Source organism: Choloepus didactylus, chromosome 13 (assembly GCF_015220235.1).
Source record: "Choloepus didactylus isolate mChoDid1 chromosome 13, mChoDid1.pri, whole genome shotgun sequence".
Lineage (NCBI taxonomy): Eukaryota > Metazoa > Chordata > Mammalia > Pilosa > Megalonychidae > Choloepus > Choloepus didactylus.
Window position 1 is genome coordinate 75,310,265 of NC_051319.1, and position 25,102 is coordinate 75,335,366.

At 45.9% G+C, this 25,102-nt stretch overlaps 1 long non-coding RNA gene across 1 annotated transcript in view; it reads right to left on the reverse strand.

Moving 5' to 3' along the window:
• Positions 1-1,651: 1,651 nt before the first annotated feature.
• Positions 1,652-25,102, reverse strand: part of LOC119507568 — a 136,019-nt gene continuing 112,568 nt past the window's right edge. Inside the window, exon 3 of the long non-coding RNA XR_005211309.1 lies at positions 1,652-1,709. This is a non-coding gene — a long non-coding RNA (uncharacterized LOC119507568). The remainder of the gene's footprint in view (positions 1,710-25,102) is intronic.

The following is a 25,102-nucleotide window of genomic DNA, read 5'->3' on the forward strand; positions in this document are numbered from 1 at the left end:
TGCTTTTGAACCCACCCCCTCTAAGGAATTTTTAATATTTGTTACTGTTGTCTTCAGTTCTGTTTGGCTCCTTTTCATAATTTCCATCTCTATATTGATATTCTCTTTGTCTATGATTTTCCTGATTTCCTATAATTCCGTGCTTTCCTTTAGCTTTTTGAGCATATTTAGGACCTTTTTTTATTCTTTTTTTAAAGTGTTTGTTTAGTATGACCTGGGTCTGGTCCTCTTCATCAGTGGCTTCTGATGCTTGAATCTTCTTTGCCTCGGCCATCAATTTTTGTTTCTTTGTGTGTTTTATCATCTTTTGTTGAAACCAGAAATTTTGATATTTTAATGTATTACTGGAATTTAGACTCTGAGGCACCTGTTCCTTAAGCTTGTATCCAATGTTATAACAGATCTTTCCTTGAATGCAAGGAGCAAAAAAAAAAAAAAGAATAAATAAAACACCTTTCTCAGTCTTTGCAGACTGATATGTGTGAGTACTTTCCTCAGGGCTTACCCATACAGTGAGTTCAGAGAATAGCTCCAGGCCAAGCATAGGGGCCTCCCTGACCCTTTCTGCACATGAGTCTTGCCTTGGGCATGCATGTGTGGCCCTAGGAATTCCTCTGTTTACACAAATACAAATATCCCCTCTTCCCTAGGAAACAGTTTCTTCATGGTCCCAGGCACTGTACTATATATCCTACAGACAGCAGTCCCTTGCCCCATGTAGTCATGATTTGACTACTCTCCCACAGTGTTCTGTAGGTGAATTTGGTGAGCTGCCTTCTATACACAGGGCAAGTTCTGGGATGGAGAACCTGAGACAAGTATCCTGGTTCAGTCCTTCAGGCTGCCACCATAAGATTGTGCCAGACATAGATGCTTCCAGTATGTGCATGAGGGTTACTCTACTCTCTCTGGAACTGGGACTTTACTGGGAGTGCAGTTGGCTTTGTGCCAAGCTGGCGAATGGATGTGGGAGGGGCCCGTCAAGGCACCACTAGATCCTACTGCTTTTCATAGCCTTTTCCTTGACTTGGCACTCACCTGTTTCTGCAAGCCTTTAACTGTTTTCTGGAGCTTTGAGCAAGAAATTTCCTCCACTTTTTGCTGATTATTCAAAGCTTGGGGGGGGGGGGGAGAGTGGAGCCCTGAGGCATCTCACTCTGCTATCTTGATCTTGTCTTTTACTTTTGTTTATAGTTTCTTTGACATACAGATGTTTAAATTTTTGATGTTGGCTAATTTACATGTTAATTTCCTTTGTGGTTTTCACCCTTTATCTCCTAAAAAATCTTTCCCTACCTCAATTTGATAAAGATATTCTCTTTGCATTTAATTATAAAACTTTTAAAGAGGTGTTTGTCACATTTATATCCATTTGTAATTCATTTAACTGTGGGTGGTAAGTTGGAGGATACTCTCCCTACTCCCTATTGTCAAGCTGGTTGTTTCATCCCTTTCCCACTGATGTCCAATGCCAATGGTCTCACAGACTAAAATTCTATATATGTATCTAGGTCTGTGGATCTGTTAGTAGTAGGTTCAGTGGGGATTGACAGAAAACCCAAAATAACAGTTGCTTGGACAAGATAATTTATTTCTTTCTCACATTGTCCAGGTAGGTAGTCTAGGGCTGATGTGACGCTCTACACATACCTTCTATCTTGTTGCTTTGCTTCAAATGGTCTTGACATCATGGCCCAATACGGTAATATCTGCATTCCAGGTAGCAGGAGGGAATGAAAGGATAAAGAGAAATGAGTAAACACTCTCAAATGATTCTAGAAGCTGCCTTGTGGCACTTCTGCTTACATTCCATTAGCCAGAGCTGGGAAATGGAGTCTTTCTTCTGGCCAGCATGTGTGTAGCTAAAAAGACCATAACATGTTAGAAGAGGACAATGAATGCTGGGTGACAGCAGCAACTTCTATCAAGGCTGTTTCTGGGCTGTTTCACTGAAAATTAAAATATGAAAAAGGAAGAAAGTAAGTATCTGTTTACCATCATTCAGAATCAACCACCAGATAATTTCTTAGCCTATCCCCCTTTAATAAAAATCTTGTAATTTTATAAAAATGATATATTTACACTTTAAATAATTTAAACAGTACAGAAAAGTTTAACTTACCCCAATTCCACTATCCAGAAATAACCATCATAAATATTGTTTGCATCATATTTGCATAAACATTATATATACATATTAACAGATAGAAGGAAAGATAATAGAAATATTTTATAATGATTTAGACCATAATGCAGATGCTATTTTAATCAAAAGTATTAAATTTAGTTTTACTTGAATTTAAAAGAAGAAAAAGAAATTGAAATGAAACTGAAGGAAAGTTGAACTTGAAAAAATATATCTTGACCACAAAAGATATTACTTCCTAAAGATCCCTCTGAGGTTAGACAAAAATTGTGAAAAGCATTAAGAGGTTAGTCATTTATTTAAAAATTACACATTTCAATTATATGTGTGTGTGTGTATTCATTGCTTTGAAAGATCAGCTCTCATGATTCTTTCCATGCTTCCGTCTCCCCTGACCCTGCTTCCAGATTTTGTTACTTATATTATTGTTGCATTATCCAGGTTTATAACATTCACATTCTGTTCTGTAACTTTAATTCAATATTGACTTGATATACATAATAGATTTAAACAAATTCAATGATCCTAACTGCTCATTTTATGAAGGCTTTTCTCCATTTGCAAGTTCTTTATTTCAAATCGATCCATTAATGAACTGAATTTCATTGTTAAGCTGTTTTTTCCAGGAAGGATTGTGAGTGTTTAAGAATGTCTGGCTGTTGCACTGGAAACATATCTTGTCTCAGTATAATACCCTCCTCCCTTGCCTCACCCTGCCCCATAGATGATGTATTTTTTCTGCTTGAACAATGCCTAAAGAAGTCACTCTTCATCATTTTTTCAGCTCAACAACTTAACTAAGATATGTCTTAGTATTAAACAAATTCTGAGTCAAGCTTTCCTGAAACATAGTATGTCCTTTCAACCTGCTGTTTAGGTTTATTTTTATGCATTAGGGGATTTCTCTTTGGCACTATTTTTGGTTTATCTTCTTCAGGGGTATCAATTAATCCTTATGTCAGATCATCCTCTTCTGTCTTCCATTTCTATTAATTCTAATTGCTTTAATCTTTCAGCCTTATGTAGCTGCCCCAATTTAGTAGTTTGCATTTCAGCAAGTCTGTTCTGTTTCTTGATAGTTCTATTTTATTTATTTGTCCTATAATAATGTTTTTGTCCTTTTTATTTCCTTTCTATCTTGTTCTCTTGTGTTTTCATCCCATCTTTGAGCTCCTGATTTATTAAATTCATGATCTTATTGCATACTTTTTTTAAATTCATTTTTATTGAGATATATTCACATACCATGCAGTCATACAAAACAAAGCATACATTCAGTTGTTTACAGTACCTTTATATAGTTGTGCATTCATTGCCACTTATTGCATCCTTTTATAATGTGAAGCAGTCGTAAGGAATTTCCTTCTCAAGGTTTTTTTTGGGGGGGAGAGGAGCCCCTGTCTTTTGCCCTCCGTTTCCCTTTATCATTAATGTTTTGCTGCCATGTGTTTGTGTTATTGCTCCACCATTTCCTTTCATCTTGCTCATGCTTCGGTGGCTCTGTCTGGACCTTCTTTCTGTGGCTCTAGCATGGAGGGGTGGGAGAGGGACTTACTGTCTCCCCACTGTCTGAGGGACTATACAGTTTTTAGTGGCCTGAAGGGAAAGAGGGGAAAGGGGAAAGAAAGCTCAGCTGAGGCAGAGTGCAGTCATTGTTACAATATCTGGGCATGCTCCTGTCCTGAGGTTCTGCTCAGTTCTGTCTCCCTGAACTGCAGTAATTCTGAGAGTTTTATAGTATCAAAGGTGGGCAGGTTTGGGAAATGACTCCTGCAGATGAGCCTGGACCCAGCACTGTGGGTTTGAGAGGATCTTCTTGACCAAAAGGGGGAAGAGAGATGAAAAAAATAAGGTTCCAGTGGCTGAGATTTCAAATGGAGTCGAGAAGTCACTCTGGAGGATATTCTTATGTGCTATATAGATAACACTTTTTAGTTTTTAGTGTATTGGAATAGCTAGAGGGAAATACCTGAAGCTGTCAAACTGCAACCCTGTGACCTTGATTCTTGAAGACGATTGTATAAATATGTAGCTTGCACAGTGTGACTGTGTGACTGTGAAAACCTTGTGGCTCACACTCCCTTTACCCAGTGTATGGACAGATGAGTGGGAAAATGAGGACAAAAATTAGATGAAGAATAGGGTGGGATGGAGGGGATGGAAAGATTTAGGTGTTCTTTTTTGCTTTTATTTTTATTTTGGAGTAAGGAAAAGGTTAAAAAATTGATTCTGATGATGGTGCTGTGAAAAACTGATTGTACAATGTGAATGACTGTAGGGTGTGTGAATATATCTCAATTACACTGTATTTTAAAAAGTAAATGAACAATGGGGGTAGGGGGGAATAGGATGTTTTGGATGTTCTTTTTTATCGTAATGTTTATTTTATTTTTTGGAGTAATGAAAATGTTCAAAGTTTGATTGTGGTGATGAATGCACAACTATATGGCAGTACACTTTGAATGATTGTATGTTATGTGATTATATCTCAATAAAATTGCATTAAAAAAGATGGGCAGGTTATAGGATAGTGAACACAATGATTCTAGATGCTGTAGTTAGAGATGATCTAATTATTAAGCATGCACAGATTGATTACATGCTAAGTCATAGAATGTATGTAAGTAAATGGTGGCCTTAATATGTAATGGGCTTGATTTTTAATATTATAATGAAGTTTAGGTCACTTATAGGTTAAAGTCTAAGCTACTGCATAGGTGGGTCAATTTTGGTTAGATCCACTTCTAGTTATCAAGATAACTTTGGAATTAGGGTGGGTTAGTTTTGTGCTGACTCAAGGCCCTTCATTAATAAACATTAGGGGCTGTCTTTAGTGATCATAAGACTCTAAAGTTGAAAAAACAGATAAAATGGGTAGTAGTGGGATCAGTCACAAGGTTTTTACAACCACAAGGGCACAAGATAAAAGTTATACAATCATTATCAGAGATCAAGGCAGCTGGATTACAGTTCCAAGATTTCAGGTATTTCCCTCTGTCTACTCTAATATACCAAAAAGTAAAAAAAGGAAAATCTATATAATGATTCAGTAATCATAATCATCCCTTAAATTCAGAATCTCTGCCCTTGTTTCACAAAAGAGCCTCCAGTAGCACGTGGGTCCCTCCATCTCCTGAGTCCATGGTTCACAGGGATGCTTCCAGATTTGGTGGGACCTGAAGCTTTATACAATTTAGAAGTCTTTCTTTAAGAAAAAGAACACAAAATTATACATACAGAATTAGGTATGGAAGTAATTATTTATTTAGAATGAGAAAAGAACAGGACTTGGAAGGGTGCCATGCAAGTGAGACACCTGGAAATTTAAGCTTCGTGTCTTTCATGAAAGCCAGGTGCATGTGCCCTCAGTAAATGGGCCACAGGGACGTCCTCAGGTTCCCAGTCTGCAGGGACTCCCTGCAGCAACCGCCATGACTCAGCGTGCCCTCTGGGGAGAAAACCCCACTCCAAACCTGGTCCGGAGAGCCTGAGGACAGATGATTGTTACCAATTGTCAGGGGCTTCACCCCTGCCAAGAGCACATTGGGACCCCAGGGCCTTCCCAGGGTGGAAGCATTGCTACTCCTCCACAAAAGTTGGACCAAAGGAGTTCTCTGGGGAAAGGATATGTCAACTGTCCAATCTATTTAAGATGCTCACATCACAAGGAGGCCAGGTGATGTACAGCTGGCTGCCCAGCCCACTTCCACATGCCGCCATCCCTGCAGCCCTGGGTGGGTGGGAGACAAGGTGGGAGAGGAAGCCCCACGTAGTCTCAGTGCCAGGCAGAGCTGAGGAAGTTAAAGCATTTTGCTTTTTTGGAAAAATGTGGCCTTCAAAGGCAAGAAGGAAACAGAGAGAGAAAGGATGTTTAATGCTGGCTGAGGTGCTAAAGGAAGTTATCAGGAAAGGAGACAGATACCTGAGGAGAGGAGAATTGGCAAGGCAAGACTTAAAGGGGCAGTGGTCTGCAGAGCGATGGTTTTCAAACTGGGCCCAGAAGCGCTGTGGGGAAGGGAGTAAGGAAGAGAAGGGACTAAGCCCGAGGGCAGGGGTGTCTTCCCTCTCCCCAGGCAGCTCCATTCCATCTGCTCCAGGTATTGGGCTTTTGTTTCATCAAAGGGTTCTTCTGCAGTTTAAAGACATCTGATAACCACATCTCTGTGAGGAATTTATTCAGACAGACAAAATGGGTCTGGAAAGGGCTGCTGCTGGCAGAATCCAGGGAAGCCACTGAGTCCGAGTTAAGACAGTGGAGAGGTGGCGTTCTTACCTAAAACTAAGGGGTTGGTCAGACACATGGGGAGAAATATTCCAAGGGAGCTGAGAGAAATTACTCTAACTCGAATTAGGAGCAGAAATAAATGTAAAATAGCAATAAAGAAAATATACTCAAGGATGGAGCCAGCTGATGGAGGAATAAAAATAGAGAGAACTAAGGACCTGATTAGTGAATAGAACCCAATCTAGATGAAATGGTGAACAAGAGGTCAAAGCCCTATAATACATTTATTTGGTTCATACAACTGGTTTACTAAGCATTCCTCACTAGTTGATGGAGGCTGTGTGAGGAAGGAGGAACAAGACAGTGAGCCAAGGTTCAAGGGGACCTTCCTCCATTCTTCAGAGGGTGGCAGAACTTCTGCAGCAGGTCCTGGAGCCCATTAGTCCAAGACCTGAGGTGGTGTAGGTCCTGGGACATGAATAGGCAGAGTGGTGTGGTGAGCAAAATAATGCCCTCACCCCCACCCTAGTGACCATGTCCTAATTCCTGGAACCTGAATATCTTCCCTTACATGGCAAAGGGACTTTGCAGATGTGATTAAGTTAAGGTTCTTGAGATGGGAAGATTATTCTGGATTACCTAGGTGGGCCCAATGTAATCACTAGGGTCCTTATAAAAGGGAAGCAGGAGAGTCAGAGAAGCTATGGCAATGAAACACAGGTCAGAGTGATACAGGCCAAAAGCCAAAGAATGCAGGCAGCCTCTAGAAGCTGGAAAAGGTAAGGAAATGGATTCTCTCCTAGAGCCTCCAGCCCTGGCAACACCTTGATTTTATTTAACTTATTATGACCTATTTTGGACTTCTGACTTCCAGAACTGTAAAATAATAAATATGTGTGGATTAAAGCCACCAAGTTTGTCGTAATTTGTTGCAGCAGCAGTAGGAAACTAACACAGATGGCATTGTGTCTAGGCGCGTGCACTTTGAACTCAAGTCATCTGGGTCTGAATTCCAGCACCACCACTTGCCAGCTGAGTGACCTCAATTTTCCTCATGTGCAAAATGAAGATAAAAATTTTCACTTCATATGGCTATTGTGAGGATTACATGTGAAGTACTTTGAACCATTTCTTTTGACCTAAAATAAGCTCTCAATAAATGTTAGCTGCTGTTAATCTTAGTATTATTATTCAATTATCATCACAAGATTGATTTTCACCACCCTGCTCTCCCCTTCCCAACCCTGGACTCAGAAATGAAGCTTGATCAAAAGATGAAGCATGATTTCAGTGCCACAGGTGTGAAGGCTGGGCATCAGCACCATTTAGTCACTCATTCAGCAGGCTGTTTGTTGAGTGTTATTTATGGGCCAAGAAACATTTCAGATGCTGAGAACACAGCAGGGAGGAAAGGGACAAAGGGATTTTTCCTTGCATTGCTGTCGCCTTATAAGAAGTGCTTTAGTTTCCTAGGCTGCTCAAGCCAGTACCATGAAATTGGTCAGGTTAAACAATGGCAATATACTTGCTCATGGTTTTGTGGTGATGCTTTCTTCCTGAAGACTGATGTTCTGGGGCTGGCTGAGCCTCGGGTCTTACCTTGTCACATGGCCAGGCACATGGCGGCATCTCCGGTCTCTCCCTTCCCTTCCGGATTCCACTGATGTTCAGCTTTGGGCTGCTCCCTCTGTGGCTTTGTCTTTCTCATGTCTGAATTAATTCCATTTATAAAGGCCTCCAGTAATAGGATTAAGACCCATCCTGATTAGGCTGGGCCACATCTTAATTGAAGAAACCTCATCCAAAGGTCCTACTTACAATAAGTCCACACCCGCAGGAGTGGATAAAGTTTAAGAACATGTTTTTTCTGGGATACATTCAGCTTCAAACCACCACAAGGAAGGAAATCTTCCCCGGATCTCCCCAGATACCTCCCTCCCCGGGGTCTCATTGGCCTGGACTGAGTCACATGACTACACAGAAGTTTCAAATTGGCTTGGATTAGTATCAGGTATGTTGGCTGAATTGTTTAAGAACATTTAATTCTGCTGTAGGAGGCAAGTAAAACAGAAACAGTAGGCAAAATTCATAAGATGAATTAAGTATAGATAGTAATTTGGTAACTAGTGAGACATGCTAGACATAGAATAAACATATGGGTGCTGAACATAGATTAAAAGGGCAGAACACATGAGTGTTGCTTATAGATAGAAAGGGATGAAAACACCAAGTCATAAGGTAAGGACAGTTATGCCATCTGCAACTTGGCCCCTGGTGACCCCCAGCGTGATCCCACTCTGGCCCTTGCGTGCACTGCCCTAGCTGCTCATAGGTGATCAGAGAGCTTTGGCTATGGCCAGGTGTACTTGCCCCTGTCTCTGTGATAGGGTGTGTTTTGGCTCCAGGGACATTCCATTTGCTGAGCCATCTTATTCAGCCTCAACTCTGGGTCTCATAACCACAGTGTCAGAGGGAAGAATGATGAGACACAGAGAGACAGGACATGTGAACGCCGTGTAATCCAGGCTTCGGGCGGTGTGCTCCTTCCACCCTGTTTATACCTTGTCGTGAATGGTTAACCTACCCCTTCTCTTTCCCCTTGTTTCTCACTGTGGGTTTTAAATTGAACCAAGAAGCTGGGTGATTCAAGCTCTTAAACTGTTCTATGAGAATTTCTATTCAGAACCTCCAGAGCACTTGCCTAAGTGTACTTGGAGGCTACCGTGGCATCAAGGTAATTTCCCACATGGCTACTAACTGTGACTTGTCCTCCCCCAGCACACTGGTATCTGAAAAATATCAGAGTCCTATGAGAAAGGAAAAAGGGAGAAGTCTGGTCCTCTGACTCCAGGTCAGATACACTGAGTTCACTTCAGATAAAGGAGTTAGTTTCTCTCATAATTTAAAGATCCAGGGGACTTTGGAATTTATTCTCATCTGTGAAGTCCCCGTTGGAGGGCATGGGAAGGACTGGCTCACTTCTCAGGATCCTGCTGGCCCAGGCAATTCTGATTATGGAAGTTCCTGGACTGTCTTAACACTGAGCTCATAAAGTCATGAATATAATAAAGATTTAGTGTACACTTAATGTGTGCCATGGCATGTGGATGAAAAAGGCATGGTTACTGTACCTGAATTCAGGGTCCAACAGGAGAGCAAGCATTTAAATGATCAATTACAGCACCACACAGTCCAGTTTTGCTACCCCTTTAAGTATCTGCCCTTAGCAAAGCGCAGTGTGCTTGGAGTCCAATAAAAGGGCACAAACACCCAGCATTATTAAGCCCAACTCCTGAGCCGCCTTGTTCCAGCCCAGCATCTCAGTGCGAACCTCCACCTTGTCCTGCCTTATATCTGTGTCACTCGCCTAGCCTGCATGGGGTGACATTTAACTTTGGGTTTCTGCTGGCTGCCACAACCCTGTGTCCTGACTAACACCATTGTGCCTGCTCTCCTTGGCTCCAAAAGCATCCAGTGAAAGGCCTGAGGGTGCATCCTCACCTCACATCTTGTGCTGTGCCCTGGCAGATACCAAACTCCCAGGCTGTGCTGGTAGGGCCCAGACAAACACAAATCTGGAAGTGCTCTCTGACAGTGGCTCCTGCCCCCAGGGATTGGGGTGGGGTGGGGTGGGGTGGGGGTGGGGGGGCTTCCCTGAGGATGACATGTGGGCTGAGGCCTAACACACGAATTTGCTCTGGTCAGCAGCAGCTTCACCACAAAGGATGAGCCCACCCTAGGCAAAAGCACTCTCCAGGAAAGCAGCCAGGACCTTGGGGAGCTATATTAACTCTCCCAGGCCACCACTGAGAGAAGGACAGCAGGTCAACTCACATTACAAAAAACTCATCTGCTTTCTCAGCACGCTCCTGAGCTGCCCGGAGTTTCATGAATAAAAAAAAAAAATCACAAACCCAGCTGTCTGACAACACTAATCCTGGTGGTTCCAGGTCAGCAGGCCTCCCTGAGCTGCTTAGAAATCCTTCATTTGCTTCTACTCACCTCCCTGGCCCACTCCCCATTGCAGCTGCTCCAAATATTAATCAGTCTCTCCGACTCCGTCCCCTTTTGCTCTCAACCTCTCTTTTTTTTTTTTTTTTTTAACAAAGAAAATCCATTCATTTGGTCAATGGACATTTGCTGAAGACTGACTGAGTGCTGGAGCCATGGGGGTCTCTCAGGCATGGTTTTGCCCTTAGAGTAATACAAGCATAACAGAAGGGCAAATGGCCTAATGTAAAACTGAAGCTGCTAGGCACAGCCCACCTCTAAATTTCCTACCCCCAAACCCACTCTCAACCACTCATCCAGGCCCAGACTTGTATCCAACAGTGGTGCCTGGACCTCCCCGCTCAGGGCTCCAGAAGGAGTGCCCAACTCTTCTCCAGGGCATTCCTTTTATTGCTTCAGTTATTCCTTCTGTTTTCTACATCTTAAATCTGTCTCTCCCCTCCTTCTCCTACCCTCTTGTTTGGCCAACACCCTCAAGGCTTGGCAATCTAAAGACACAAGGCAATCTAAAGAAGCCTTGTGTCCTCAATAAGTTAAAAACAGAATTACCATATGAACCAGCATTATATATATATATTTATAAATATATATGTTATATAAATATATATATGTTATATATATATATAAATCAACTAGTCCTAACATATAGGACTAGTTGATTTATAGTATCATTTAAGACTTCTATTTCCTTGTTGAAAGTGGTGTAGTGAACTCTCCTATTATTAAAGTAGAACCACCTATTTCTCCCTTCAAATCTGTCAATATTTGCTTCATATATTTTGGAGCCCTCCCATTAGGTGCACTGCGGGACACTGTTATCGAGTTCCGACTTGGCGGGCCTGGGCCAGGGGAACTGATCAGCCCCTAGGAAAGGTAGTGGGGCATGGGTGGTAGCGCCCTCCACGGCCCCCCGGGCCTGAGAAAGTGGAGCCGAATGCAGGCCCCATTTCCTCACCCCAAAGTACAACCGCTGGGAGGGTTTGCCGGAGAAACCCCCCCCCCCCCCCGTGCCTTACCCGCACCCTCCACCCTCTTCATTACCGGAGCAACTCCCGCCCCTTTTCAATTAACCTCCGTGCCCTCTCAGAACCAATCCAAGCCTTTAACCCCTACAGCTACCCCGCCCTCTAAACCGCCCGATATAAGCTTGTACTCTCCCCTAATAAACTCTCTTGGCTTCCTCACCCTCTAAGAAACGTGTCCCGCCTGTTCCTTCTCGCCGCCCTCCACACCTTGCACGCCACCGCCGGGGACCGGGCCCAGTCCCCCGCCTCGCCCTCGCCTCCGGGAAAGAGCCCCCGCCGCCGGTACCCTCCGAGCAACGCCGAGAGCCGAGGGTTCAGCAACCGGCCGCCATCCCCCCAGACGATTGAACTGCGACCGCAACTGGCGCCCAACGTGGGGCAGGTCCTCTCCACGCAGCGGTCCAGTAAAACCACCCGACTTAACCACCCGCTCGCCCGGACGCCTCTCCAACTCCCCTTCTCCTCGCCTGCAAGGTAAGGGCCGCCTCTCCCTCGCCACCCCGCGGAGCCGCCTCTCCCTCGCCGCTCCACGTCCGGAGCCGCCTCTCCCACGCCGCTCCGCGCCTGGGCCGCTCTTCCTTTCCCACATTAACCTGGCTCTTGCCCCCGACTACCTTTCATCTTCTCTTCCTATGTCCCCCCATTCCTCCTAACACTCTTCCTCCAGTAGCTTTCCCTCTTCCCCTCCATTACTTTGCTGTGGTCCTTTGTGTCTTTGTTTCTTTGTTTGGCGCCGTGTGCCTCTTTGCAACCGCCCCCCCCCCAAACTGCTCTCGCTACCAGAGGGTCCTGCTTTCTATTCTCGCCATCTCCTTCGGCCTCGCGGCCACGGTTTACCTCATTTTCTTTACTCAATAATCAACCCCCCTTTTTTTTCTCCTTCCACTATGGGTAATCGTCTATCTGCACGCCAAGCACCTCAAGTTCGCGCTCTAGCGGGTCTCCTAGACACACATCGCTGTAAGGTGTCTGTCCGGCAGCTGCAAGTATACTGGGACCTCCTGCTGCCCTTTAACCCATGGCTCACCACTTGCCATCTTTGGGACCCTGTTACTTATAATCGCCTTATTGATCGGGTCACCAACGCCATGGAACATGAGAGCAAGCGCTTCCCTCCCGGCTTGCTCCCCACCTTAATAACCGTCCACTCCTGCCTTCAAGGCTCCCTCCCCCCTGATCGAGGCCCCATTAAATCCAAGGAGGCCCTATCAACCCAGTCAACAGATTCAGACAGCGATACTAATGTGGACCACGATTCGGACACAGAATCCTTAGTCGAGCAAATTAACAACGCGCTCGAAGTCGCCCCCCAAAAACAAAGCAATACTAAGCCTCTCCAAAATGGCGAACTTCCTCCTTCTTCTTCCACTGAGGGGAGGAAGTGCTCTAATGACGACATCAGCCCTAAGCCAGGCCGGAAACCGCATGTGCTTTACCCCGCCCTTTCACAGGGTGGAGTTAGTCCGCCATCTTATGCCTTAGGCCCCGCCCTTTCACAGGACGGGGCTAGTCCACCATCTTATGCCTTAGCCACTCCCACCGCGCCGCCGTCTTGCGACGCTTGGGGCCTCCCACTTCCGCCTCCCCCTTCGGCGAGCTCCCCCTCGGAGCCGCTACCGGCAGCTGCCGCCGCTCCTCCCACCCTGCCGACTAACAACCCCTGGCTGCCTTCTACACCTCAAGGCAACCCTTGGGACAACGCTCCCCCTACCCCCACTCCCGTGCCAGGCCCTCTGCAAGCGCGTCCTCCTTTCTCTCGTGCTTTTCGCTGCTTTCCTCTTAACCTTACCCCCACACCGCAGAAACCGTACGACTGGTATCCCATTGACTCAGATACTATCAAGCAGCTTCGCAGGGCCGTCAAGGAAGACGGGTTAGGTAGCCCATACGCTTCCCAATTACTACAGGATATCGCCATGGACTTTTGCCTCCCCCAAGACTGGGCCTCGCTTGCCCGTACCATTCTTAACCCCGGCCAGTTTGTTGATTGGCGTGCTCACTTCCAGGCGGAAGCAGCTAAGCAAAGCGAGCAAGACGCAGCCACTGAAGTCTATCATCACCCCGAAGCCTACTTGGGCACGGGAGCGTTTATAAATGCATCCGCCTATATTAATGCGCCTGCCACCTTTTGGCCTATCCTTCGGGGAATCGCCTTGCGAGCTTTTGCCAACTGTTCCGCCTGTCGGCCTACTAAATTCACCAAGCTCCTCCAGGAGCCAAATGAGCCTTTTGCCACCTTTGTCTCTAGGGTTGAAGAAACCTGCGCTCGAAAGGTTAATGATCCCCAAGCCCAACTGGCTCTCGCTCGAGAACTCATTCTCGAGGGAGCCAATCCCCCTTGCAAGCAGGCTATTCTTCCCTTGCGGGAGAAAAGCCTATACGATTGGGTACTCGCCTGCAGCGCCTTTGACCCAGCTGCCGCGTCCCTAGCCCAGGCTGTCTCTGGCGCTGTCACTGCCGCCTTAGCCGCCACCACCGGTTGCTTTAAGTGCGGGCAGAGCGGTCATTTTGCCCGGGAGTGCCCCAATGCAGAAGTCAACCGCCCGCCTTTCATGCAGCGCAATGGGCGCCCCCCTCCCACTCCTTGCCCACGCTGCCAGCGTGGCTATCACTGGGCGCGCGATTGTAAAAATAACCCCAAAAACCTCTGCCGCTGCCCTGGTGTCAATCAGTGCCAAAACGCTGAGCAAGCTTTAAACTCCAAGCGGGGCAAGCCTCAGCCCCACCCCTAAGAGGCAGCGTGCCGGCCGGTTCTAATAAAACTAATCACCTCACTGGCAATAAAACGCTTCTCTGGACAGTGCCTATCACTCCAGAAAAGCCTACTCGTAAGTTAAGAATAGAGGGGCAATGGTACACGGGCACGCTCGATTCAGGGGCAGAGGTCTCTTGCATGCCCGCTCAGTATGCCACCATGTGCATGGTTCTCGATGGTCCCTCAGTAGTGGGAGCCACTGGTACCTCCACCTCTCTCCAGGCCATAGGGCCCATTAAGTGGGAGGATGAAGAGGGCCACTCAGGCACCTTCCGCCTGTTATTTCTACACACCATAGACCAAATTTTATGGGGCTGTGACATCCTCGCCGCCTCTGGGGCAGTGCTTACCACACAGCCCCCCCAATAATGTGCGCCACTGCTCGTTTAACACCTCCAGCGCCCGTTCCTCTGCAGTGGGATACTGAGGAACCTATATGGGTGGAGCAGTGGCCCCTTCCCACGCATAAATTAGTGGCACTTCAAGCCCTTGTCCAAGAACAATTGGACGCTAACCACATAGAACCTTCTACTAGTCCCTATAATTCGCCAGTGTTTGTTATTCATAAAAAAGCCACAGGGAAATTTAGGCTCCTCAATGATCTGCGGGAGATCAATAAGCATATTCTTCCCATGGGTTCCCCGCAGCCTGGCCTCCCCCATCCGGTGGCCATCCCAGCCCACTATCATGTAGCCACCATTGACATCAAAGACTGTTTCTTTTCCATCCCACTACATAAGCGAGACCGCCCGCGCTTTGCCTTTACAGTTCCCGTTCCCAATCACGCGGGCGCGGCTAGCAGGTACCAATGGAAAGTCCTCCCTCAAGGGATGCGTAACAGTCCGGCCATCTGCCAAATGTATGTTAATCACTCAGTGGCCCCCCTGCGAAAGCGGGCCATGCTCATCCATTACATGGATGACATCTTGGTGGCCTCTGAGGACGCCGAAGCGCTTCCTCTAATCCTTAAAGACCTCACCACTAATTTAGCTGACCTCGGCCTTACGGTTCAGCCCGATAAAGTTCAGATTGTGCCACCATTAGCCTTCTTAGGGTTTAGTATTGATAAAACCGTTGCCCCGTCCGCTCCCCAGCTGGACATACCGGATCGGGTCACTATCACTGAGCTTCAACAGCTCTGCGGTCAGATCAATTGGCTCCGCTCTGCATTGCCAATCACCACCGCGCAGCTCCAACCACTCTTTATGCTGCTGAGTGTCCCTGAAGCCCCGCCGCTAGCAATCTCCCGGCGCATTAAGCTCACCCAGGAGGCAAAGGAAGCCATTGCCGCAATTAACAAGGCACTCGCCGCCTGCTGTCTCAACAGGTTCAGCACTAAAGAGGGCAATCTTATAGCACTCATCCTTCCTACGCCCGGCACACCCATGGGCTGCCTGTGGCAGGAAGGCCCTCTACTTTGGGTGCACCCTGCTAAAAGCCGGCTTAGAAAAATTTGCCCCGCAGTGCGGCTCTGGACCAGCCTAGCTTCAGATCTAGTCACCCTGGCTGTTCATGTATTTGGAGAGCCGCCAGAAAAAATTGTTTGGCCCCTAGACGCAGGCCAAACCCGCCTGCTTATACGTGATAACCCGGACATGCAAATCCTCTTAGAAGGATTTCAGGGAGAATTCAGCTGCCACTATCCTAGCCATCGACTGTTACAGGGGCTCGCCAAGCTTCCCTTCCGCAGTCCCTTCCATCCTTTCCCCTCCTCTGCACCCATCCCGGGTGCCACCACCGTCTTTACTGACGCCTCCAAAACCCGTTTCGCCTTCCTCTCTTATTCACAGGACCACCCGGAACCCCGCCTATTCAGTTATGTCAACCTTCATTCAGTCCAAGTGGGGGAAATTCTGGCGGTGTCATACGCGCTAAACGCCCACTGTAACCACCCAGTAAACATTTTCACTGACAGCCTCTACACTTATCAGGTCTGCCGAGTCCTCGTGTTTTCCACCTTTTTCCCCGGGGACTCGGCCATTGATAAAGCACTTTCTAACCTCAGGAGCATCCTGGAGCATCGACAGGATCCTTGGTTCATTAGCCATATTCGTAGTCACTCAGGCCTTCCGGGGCCCTTGGCTAATGGCAATAGTATAGTAGACCAAGCGGTCTCAGCTCAGACTACCCAAGCTATGCTAACTCACACAGCAGCCCCTCCGGGGGATGCTGTTAACCAGGCTAAGTTATTGCATTCTAAATTTCACTTTTCGGCTACGTCATTGCATCATTTATGTGGCCTCCCCCTAGATACCTGTAAACATCTTGTCCGCAATTGTGCAACTTGTGCGCCCTTTGTGCCGCTTGGCCCCTTGCAACCTCAGGGAGTCAACCCACGAGGCCTAAAACCCAATTCTAGATGGCAAATGGATGTAACTCATGTTCCGTCCTTTGGGCGCCTCAAGTATGTACATGTAATGATTGACACCTTCTCAGCCATGTGTTATGCAGTCCCCCTCGCCGGGGAAACGGCCAAACACTGTATCAAGGCCCTAAGACAGGGAATTCTCTTCATGGGAGTCCCCTGGGACATAAAAACGGACAATGGGCCTGCCTATCGCAGTGCCTCCTTTGCGGCCTTTCTTCAGTTATATAACATCACCCATCACTTCGGCATCCCTTATAATCCTCAGGGGCAAGCCATTGTGGAAGCAGTCCACCGCCGCTTAAAAACACAAATTGAAAAAGAAAGGGCCATGCTCCCCCAGGCAACTCCAGGGGACCTTATCATAGCAGCCCTTATTCACCTTAACCTATTCACATTCAATAAGGAAGGGCTTTCGCCCCTACATAGACATTGGGGGCCCTCGTATAGGCCCACCCAGGCCCCGATGGTCTACTGGAAAGACCCAGAGAATAATGCCTGGAAGGGTCCCTCCCCACTCCTCGCCCAGGGGCGCGGGTTTGCTTGTGTTTTCCCAGATGATGCATCACAACCAATCTGGATCCCGGGAAAAGCAATCCGACCCGCCACCAGCAGCCAAACGGCCGACAAGACGAGAACGCCGCCGTCTCCGCAGCCTAACATACCAGATGACAACCTTGCAACTGGACCAGGAAGGCCGTCCGAGGGCACCCCCGGAGAGGCCTGAAAACTCGCAAGAAGAAAGACAAGAAATCGTCCAAATCATGCGCCTATACAGACAGGCAAAAGCCAGCCCCCTACACCTTCACAACCCTCACCCAAGCATAGCTTCTCTTCTAATAGCCATGTTAACCCTCGCCTCTTCTACTCAGGCCAACCCCCACCAGCCTTGGAAATGGACCTTGGCACGATGGGAAGATTCCAAGATTGTGCAAACCCACGTTACCGCAGGACGCCCTTCCTTCGTCATTTACCCTGCGACCTAATCCTGTTTCCGGAGGGCACACCTTGCCTTAACCAAGCCCAATATTACATGTGCCCATCCTCAAACCCCGGGAAACAGTACTGCAATGCTCCCAACCAATACTACTGTGCATACTGGGGGTGTGAAACATTAGCCACTACTTGAAAGCCTTACGCCCCTGATCTTTACCTAACTTTAAATTGGGCCCCTTTTGGTTGCAAGCCCCGTGACCATTCCATCAATCCTTATTACGATAAATATAATTGTCAAAAACTAAATCTCACCGTACAGCTCCCTACTGATCCCTCTTGGCTACTTGGTCGAACCTGGGGCTTCAGAATCTATTGGGAAGGAGTCGACCCAGGTTCCCTTATTTTAATAAAGAAGGAGGCTGTACTAAAAAACCTCTCTGCCATTGGTCCCAATAAAGTCATTAACCCCCTTTCTCCACAGCCCTCCAGCCGCACCTTAGCTTCAACCAGCCGCACCTCAGCTGCAAACAACGCATCGCCAACCCCACCACCCCAACCTTTTCTACCCCCCTCTCATTACTCCTCTCCCCTCTTCAGCCTTATCCAAGCAACCTTCACCTCACTAAATGTCTCCTACCCCAATCTTACCTCCTCTTGTTGACTTTGCCTCTCCACCTCTTCCTCACTGTATGAGCCCGTCGCCTCCAACCTCTCCTTTTCAGAAAATGCAGAAGACAACCCCTCGGAATGCAATTGGAATACCTCAGCCGTCCCCCTAACCTTTCATTCAGTCTCCTTTACAGGAAAGTGCATCCGCCCTCGCTCAAGTAACTCTCCCAACCTCACAGCCTGTGCCAACTACTCATCTCCCAGCAGCTCTGCCAAGTTTCTTATTCCTCACAACTCCTCCCAATGGCTCTGCTCCTCTACAGGACTTACCCCCTGCCTTAACGTGCAGACCCTCAATACAACTCATGAAACTTGCCTCCTAATTGTCCTTATCCCTAGGGTCCTATACCACAGCGAGGAAAACTTCTTCCTCCGCCTGGAAAGAACTGCAGCTCCTGCCACTCTGCAAAAGCGAGAACCCATCACCGCCCTCACAATTGCCTCTCTCCTAGGTCTTGCAGGCGCTAGCACCGGAATCGCTGCATTAGCCAGTCAAGGCTCCGCCCTAACTCACCTCCGGGCAGCTGTTGACGAGGACATTCGTCACCTACAAGACGCTATTTCCCATCTTAAAAATTCTGTCAATTCCCTCTCTGAGGTCGTGCTCCAAAACCGCCGAGGTCTCGACCTTCTCCTCCTCAAAGAAGGAGGCCTTTGCACCGCCCTAGGAGAAGAGTGCTGTGTATATGCCAACTCCACAGGTCTCGCCGAAGACAGCCTAAAGAAGGTCCGAGAGGGACTAGAACAACGCAAAAGAAACCGTGAAGCCACCAACTATTGGTCCCACATCTTTACCCCCCTCCTCCCATACCTCCTCCCTCTCATCGGCCCCCTACTAATGATTATTCTAGCTCTCACCCTAGGGCCCTGCATTATCCGCAGAATTGTCCAGCTTGCTAAGAACCAAGCCAATGCTGTCTTTTCATCATTTGTGCAAGTCCAGTATCAACAACTTGCCTCCACTAAAGAAGCTGACCCTCCGCAGCGTCGCCACCCTCGTCCATCCCGCAAGCAGCGAGGCCCCTCTCTAACGCCCGGGCGCCACACCAACGTCGAGCTCCAGCCTCTCTGACTACCATCTACCCCTATCCCTTCCCCCACCTCCCCTTTCCCTCATCCCTTGGCGGATCTCTCCGGTAAGCTTCTTCCTCTAATTAGAAAAGAAGGGGGAAATGCGGGACACTGTTATCGAGTTCCGACTTGGCGGGCCTGGGCCAGGGGAACTGATCAGCCCCTAGGAAAGGTAGTGGGGCACGGGTGGTAGCGCCCTCCACGGCCCCCCGGGCCTGAGAAAGTGGAGCCGAATGCAGGCCCCATTTCCTCACCCCAAAGTACAACCGCTGGGGAGGGCTTGCCGGAGAAAACCCCCCCCCCCCCCGTGCCTTACCCGCACCCTCCACCCTCTTCGTTACCGGAGCAACTCCCGCCCCTTTTCAATCAACCTCCGCGCCCTCTCAGAACCAATCCAAGCCTTTAACCCCTACAGCTACCCCGCCCTCTAAACCGCCCGATATAAGCTTGTACTCTCCCCTAATAAACTCTCTTGGCTTCCTCACCCTCTAAGAAACGTGTCCCGCCTGTTCCTTCTCGCCGCCCTCCACACCTTGCACGCCACCGCCGGGGACCGGGCCCAGTCCCCCGCCTCGCCCTCGCCTCCGGGAAAGAGCCCCCGCCGCTGGTACCCTCCGAGCAATCCTGAGAGCCTAGGATTTAGCAACCGGCCGCCACCCCCCCCCCAGACAAATCAACTGCGACCGCAACGCACATATATTTAAAATTGTTATATCTTTTTGTTGATTGACCCCTCCCTTTATCAGTATATAGTGACCTTCTTTGTCACTTGAAACAGTTTTTTATTTAAAGTCTATTTTATCTGATATTACTATAGCTACCTCAGCTCTCTTTTGGTTACCACTTGTATAGCGTATTTTTTCTATCCTTTCACTGTCAACTTACTTGTGTCTTTGAATTTAAGGTGAGTCTCTAGTAAATAGCATATAGTTGGGTCATAATTTTTTATCCAGTCTGCCAGTCTCTGCCTTTTTTAACTGGAGAGTTTAATCCATTTATATTTAAAGTAGCTACTGAAATGCAGAACCTTCTTCTGCCATTTTGCTATTTTATCTTTGTAAGTCTTATACTTTTTTCTCCCCCAATGCGTTTGTTGATGTTTTTCATATATTTTCTTCATGGTTAACATGGAGCTAAAATTTAAATCCTTTATCCATAACAATCATATTTGATTTGATACTAACTTAACTTCAACAGCATACACATTCACTGTCCCCCCACCTTTTTGTTGTACTTGTTACAAATTCTATCTTTATATATAGTATGGCCAAAGCCATGAATTTGTCATTCCTTTTATATATTTGCATTTTAGAAACTGTGAGAAGTAAAAAGTGGAGTTACATACCAAAAAAATACAATACAATAGTACTGGCATTTATATTACTCATGTGATTACCTTTATCAGACGTCTTTATTTCTTAATGCTGCTTCAACTCCACTGTCTAGTGCCCTTTCCTTTCAGTCTGAAGAACCCACTTAAGCATTGCTTGTAGAGTAGATCTAATGGTGACAAACTCCCTCAGCTTTTGGTTATCTGGCAATGTCAATCTCTCCCTCATTTTTGAAAGACAGTTTTGCTGGATAAAAAATTCTTGGTTGGCAATTATTTTCTTTCAGTACTTTAAATATTTGTCCCACTGCCTTCTTGCCTCCATGGTTTCTGATGAGAAATTAGAATTAATCTTATTGGAACTCCCTTTTACATAATGCACTGCTTTCTTTTGCAGCTTTCAAAACTGTCTCCTTGTTCTTGGCATTTGACAGTTTGACTACTTTGGGGATAGTTCCCTTTAATTTTATCCTGTTTTGAATTTACTGGGCTTCTAGAGAGTGCTTATTCATGTCCTTCACTAAATTTGGGAAAATTTCTGCCAATTATTTCTTTGACTATTCCTTCTGTCTCTTTCTTCTCCTTTTGGAACTCCCACAGTACTAACACACTGGTATTTTTGATGGTGTTCCACGGGTCCTTTAGACTCTGTTCACTTTTTTTCATTCTTTTTTCTTTCTGTTCCTCAGGCTGAATCATTTCAATTGTCTTCTCTTCAAGTTCACTGATTCTTTTTTCTGCCAGCTCTAATCTGCTGTTGAAATCCTCTAGGGAATTTTTCATTTAAGTTATTGTGGTCTTCAATTCCAATATTTCTGTTTGGTTCCTTAAAATGTGTGTCTCTTTATTGAGATTCTCATATTTTTCATTCATTTTTTTTTCTGATATCCTTTACCTCCTTGAGCATATTGAGGATTATTATTATTATTTTTTTTTTAAGTCTCTGTCTGGTATGTCCAACGTCTGGTCTTCTTCAGTGACTATTTCTGGCTTTTTATTTTGTTCTTTGGATGGAGCATCATTTCTTGTTTCTTTGTCTGTCTTGTAATCTTTTGTTGCACATTGCACATTTTAATGTTTTGAAGTGTTAACTCTGGGATGTAGCTCCTGAGCCATCTGTTCCTTAAGTATGTATCCAGCTAGTGATATGAGAGAGATTTTCTTGAGTGCTAAGAGACACCTTTCACAGTCTTTGCAACTTGGCTCTATGTTGGCTGATGCCTTCGTTCAGACTTTAACCTCCCTATTAAGAAGGTCACACCAAAGTGAATGTGAAGTGCTGGGTCCTCTCTGTTTTTTCTGAGCTAAGTCTTGTCCTGGACCTTTGCTTGTGCATGGCCTTAAGAATTCCCCTGTTTACAGGAATTCAAATGCCTTTCTACTCCCTATGAAATAGGCTTTCTCCCCCAGCCCTGGGTACTCTACTGTATGAGTTAAAATAGGTAATCCTTTGCCCAGGCCACTTTGACTTAACTATTTCTTAAACTGCTTTAGCTGTCTTCAAGCTGTTTCCGCCTGCAGGGCAAGTTCTGGGAGCGTGATCTCTAGATTAATTTCCTGGTGCAGTCTTACAGGCTGCCACCAGAAGAAAAGCACCAATGTACAGGCACCTCAGTAGGCATATAGGGTTATTCTGCACTCTCCAGAACAGGGACAGGGATCCACAGTGGGAGGTCAGGCTGGCTGGGGAGGGACCAGCAAGGGCACCAAGAACTCCTCCTACTCTGTTTAAAGCTGCATTCCAGATTTGGCATTCACCCAGTTACTGCAACCCTTTAACTATTTTCTGAAGTTTTGAGGAAGATGGCTTTGACAGCTTTTGCTAGTTGTTCAAAGATTCTGTGGGGGAACAACACCCTGGAACATCTTATGCCACAGCCTTAGTTGACCAGAATTGTTATATATATTTTTACCACAATACAATTTGTCTAAAAGGAGAGGAAAAAAACCTTTGTGTTGACACCTTTCCCTCTCATGTCCCATTCTTATCTCTCTACTCCCCTTTCCTGTCCAACCACTTGAAAGAGTAGTCCACTTTTCAACTCACTCATGTGTCTTTTGCCAATCTGTCTTTTATTTCTACAACTCCAATGGAACTTCTCTTGTCAAGGCTACCAATGACCACTTAATGGCCAAACCCAGTGACTTCTTTTCAATTCTGATCCTACTCTGCCCACAGCTACACTAGGCTCCTATTACTTTCTCTGTAATATTATACATATGCATTGAGAAAGAGCCAACTCTACCAGACGTATATAAAAAGAAAGCATTCCACTCCATTCCCCAGGATGACGTGTGTCTTTCCAAACATTTGTTCATGCATAAACAAAGGTAGAATTCATTAAAAAATTGAATTTTTTTAAGCAAACCTGAAAAAACTATACAATCCCATTCTACAAGCACCCTCCCAACACCTAATTTCCCATGGTGGGCCTGGCTCTTGTTCCCCACCTTGTGAGCAGCATTTTTATCCCTAGTCACCACACAAGAGCCAAATCTGGATGCCTGTATTGCCTCAGGATTTGAGACCCCTCAGGCCTGTGGCTTGAGTCTCAGCCTACTATTCTGGGTTTATGTTCTGTTTCTGGTCCACAGAAATGTTTATCTTTTTAAAGTATACTTCTGACTTCCAAATTTTCTCTTTCTTAACTTTCTCTGTAATTACCTTGGAGCATCAAAGCATAAATTTTTGATGCCAAAGCTCTTGCTCAGTGAATGATACCATGCTCATAAGCCTGCAAGGGCTCCCATTTATCTCAGAGTAAAAGCTTAAGTCCTTACTATGGCATGTCTTTGAGCCCCCCAATATTTCTCTTGCTTTCTCTGCTCCAGCTACACTGGACTCCTTGCTGTCCCTTTTGCACTCCTGACTCATTCCTTCCCCTTCCCAGAATACTCTTTCCCTAGATATCCATGTGGATCACTTACTCACTTCTTTCAAGTCTTTTCTCAAAAATAACGTCCTCTTTGAGAACTTCTTGGTCCTATGTGTAATTTCAACCCTCCCTACATTTCATATTCCTATTCCCTGCTTTTTTCTCCATAGCACTTGTTACTTCTAACATGCTGTCTGTTTCATTTATTTATCTTTTTTGTTGTCTGTCTTCCTCACTATTTTTGTGAGCTCCACAAGGACAAGGATTTTTTGTCATTTTTGCCAACTAAGGAGTCCCTAGTGCTTAGAACAGTTCCTAGCACTTGGTAGGGTCTCAGTAAATATTGGTCAAATGAACAAATTTACTTAATTCATCTAACAAATATCAAGGAGTTTACTCTGTCAGTACATACAGACCTTTCTGACTCATGTTCCAAGTGTATGGCCATACTACAATTTAGCCATTTATTTATTTCCTTGTTTTTTGAAATTCTTTCCTCCCTTGGCTTTTCTGCCCCCTTGTCTATTCTTTCCTTTTCCCCCTCCCTAAGTTGTTCCTTCATCTGCCTTTTCTGTTTCCACCTTGCAACACTTTCTTCCTGGATAGGCTCACCCACACTGTCATGTCATCCACTCTCTAGAAGCTCGTAACTCACAGGTCTCCAGCTGCATATCTCTCTTGAGCTCCAGATCCTCATTTGCAGCTATCTCCCAGGTGACCCACAAACACTGCAAACTTATCGAAAACTCAGCTAGCTCCTCCCCTTCTTCAATCTTTTCTATTTCCGCAAGAAGTAATACCCTTACTCTTCTTCACAAGATAGAAACCATGGAATCATCTTGGAATACTCTTTCTTCATCTCTATGTGAAGAGTCACCAAATCCTGATAATCCCCTCAGAAACATCTCAACCAGGCTGTTTTCCACCCCTCCTACCACTACTCTAGTCTATACCTTTTACACCCCCCTTGTTGACTCAAGCAATAGTTTCCTATTTTCCTGACTGACATGGATGCCTCCAGCCTATCACCTACATTGTCACTAGATTGCTTCCTAGAAAGCCAGACTGACCATGCATCAATTCCTGGATGACCACATACCACTTCTCTGAAGCAAGGGTGTAACCCTGAATGAGGCAGACAAGACCCTGCCTTCAATGGGCTTGGAGTCTGAAGACAGGCACTAAATAAACAATTATAATAGATGGAGACGGGTGATGTTGGGAAAAGTAAAATTTCAGACATTTAAGAAATGACAAAGCTTACCTCATGTTGAGTGTGGGAGAAAGGAGAAATAGATGTAAAATCCACAAGTAAAAACCCTTGGTCCTCAATTTGATTGAGAAGTTCTAGTATGAATTCATGCTGTATTTTTCTTTAAAGAAATGCAGTTATAGATCTGTCAACTGAAAAGTTCTAGAGAAATGACCAACCCAGTAACAAAGAGAAATGGTTTATTCCATGTCTACAGTAGGAAATGTGCAAGATGAACCTGAAACACCTTATCTTTCCAGATTATCAAGGAAGACTACTAAAGTCAAGGTAAGAGGCCCAGAAGCCAACTGAAATAGGCTTCCACTGGCAAAGGAAGGAACAATGTGAACATCAATAAGAATAATAACTGCAATGGATTACAGCATATCAAATATGTTTAAATCTATGAGTAAAAATTAAAAAAAAAAATTACCTCACAGC